The sequence below is a fragment of the Rhagoletis pomonella genome, unplaced genomic scaffold, assembly GCF_013731165.1.
Source record: "Rhagoletis pomonella isolate Grant_MI unplaced genomic scaffold, Rhpom_1.0 Rhpom_scaffold_00270, whole genome shotgun sequence".
Classification (NCBI taxonomy): domain Eukaryota; kingdom Metazoa; phylum Arthropoda; class Insecta; order Diptera; family Tephritidae; genus Rhagoletis; species Rhagoletis pomonella.
Genome location: NW_023458824.1, coordinates 52,974 through 55,189, shown reverse-complemented (window position 1 = coordinate 55,189; position 2,216 = coordinate 52,974). Strand labels below are relative to the sequence as shown.

Below are 2,216 nucleotides of genomic sequence, written 5' to 3'. Positions count from 1 at the left end.
TAATGTAGAATTCCTAGATAAGTACATACTTATTTATATTAAGGTGAAATTAGAAAATGTCTAAAAAGATAAAAATTAATTAAAATTTGTATAAATCAGTTTTTATAAATACATATGTATGTATTTAGGTATTTAGATTTTACTTAAAAATCGGTAGGTACATACATGCATATTTAATTAAGCTTAAAATTGTACTTCCTCACTCTTGTACTTCACATCATTGACTGACTTCAACTTCGTTCCAAATTGAACAAAGCAAAACATGATTTTTATGCGAGACAAATTTTCAAAGAAAGTAACGGTAGAAAAAAATTTTTTGGATATGCATTCTATTTTTCAGCTGACTACGATGCAGCATTCTAATTTGCATTCTCCGAAATGAAGCAAAGAAGCGAATTAAAAAAAATATTGTAGGAAATTCTACTTTGTATTCCCTGAAATGAAGCAAAGAAGCGAAACAAATAAAATATTGTAGGACATTCTACTTTGGATTCCCCGATATGAAGCAAAGAAGCGAATTAAAAAAGAAGTATTATAGTACATTCTACTTTGCATTACCGGCAATGCCTAATAGCGGAGACAGACAGGCTGAATTAAGTGGAATTAAGTGGCACAAATGCAAATATCATTTTTACCAACAAATTCATTCCACTTCATAAAAAAAATTGCTGTCTCACTATTCGCATTGGGATCTGCAGCGGAGTACAGGACTGTTGCAAGTCTTTTCGGAGTAGGACGCAGTACTGTTGGTGAAATTGTTTTGGATTTTTGCCAAGCAGTATGCGAAAATCTATCTGACTGCATTAATTCCTATCCTCCAAATCAACACGAAATCAGAAAAGTTGTTGATGGATTCGCGCGAATTGGGTTTCCTCAATGCTTTGGAGCTGTGGATGGCTGCCACATAGAAGTTCAACCACCAAAAGATGATGCAACAGACTATTACAATTACAAGGGTTGGTATTCAGTGATCTTGCTGGCGAGCTGTGACCACCGGTAATTGGAAACTTTTATTAACATTTATTTATAACAATTTAATATAATGCCTAAACTTTTTACATATCAAAATTTACTTACATAAATATTGGATCTACTGGTAGAAACAACGACTCTTATATTTTCGAAAAGAGTACATTGAAAAGATTCCATGAAACTGCCGATATTTTTACGCAGAATAGCAAATTTATAGGCGGCATCAATGTACCCGTTCTACTAATAGGCGATTCTGCTTTTCGCCTCTCCCGGTATATGATGAAACTGTATCCATATTCGCCGAATCATCCGTCTATAGAAAAAACCTTTAACTACCAACTATCTAGGTGTCGTCGTCTTATCGAAAATGCATTCGGTCAACTTAAAGCACGGTTCAGAAAAATAGGTAGAGGCTTACAAGTCGCCCCAAAAATCATAAACACCATAGTTAGAACATGCTGCATTTTGCACAACTTCTTGAAATTAGAAAATGACGAAGTTTCTATTGGTGGGATGGAAGATTCAAGAGGAGATATTTATGCTCGAAGTCAGCCAAGCCACACTACAAGAGTTGGCGAAAATGATGTGAATGCGACCGCTATTAGAACTGCAATAGCTCGCAGTTTCCGTAAGCACAAATATTACAAGTTTCCTATAAACATTAATCTATATCCGAAAACACCAATAAATAATTAAATTCATTCTTTTATTAATCCACTTTTTTACTATTAACTATCTTTTTATTGCATTTTTTTATTTTATTAATTCTACTTACTATAAAAACCTATTAATCTAATAACTATAAAATTAAAACAAAGTCAGGCTATTCATTTATGTCATTTCACTTATTTTTAAAATATTAATTTTAACATGCACTCGTCTTAATTTAATAGCTATAAAATTTAAAAAAAAAATCTGTCTATTCATTTCACTTTTAAAGAAATTAATTTTAACAAGCACTTGTAATCTAATAACTATAAAATTAAACAAATAATTCAGTCTATTCATTTATGTCATTTCACTTATTTTTAAAATACTAATTTTAACATGCACTCGTCCTAATAACTGTAACCCACCCCATATTGACAAGTTTTACCAACTATTTTTTTATTATTTAATTTAAGTTATTTTCAATATAGTATATTTTTAAGCAGAAACTGTATAATTCCAAATTTCCAACCTTGTGTAAAAAGTAGAAAAATTTTGCAAAATTCTATCTAAGTGTTGAGCTTTTTAATGATGCT

At 31.0% G+C, this 2,216-nt stretch overlaps 1 pseudogene; it reads left to right on the top strand.

Annotated features, from left to right (window-relative positions):
• Positions 1 to 893: 893 nt before the first annotated feature.
• LOC118750499 lies at positions 894 to 1,668 on the top strand (annotated as a pseudogene).
• The last annotated feature ends 548 nt before the right edge of the window (positions 1,669 to 2,216 follow it).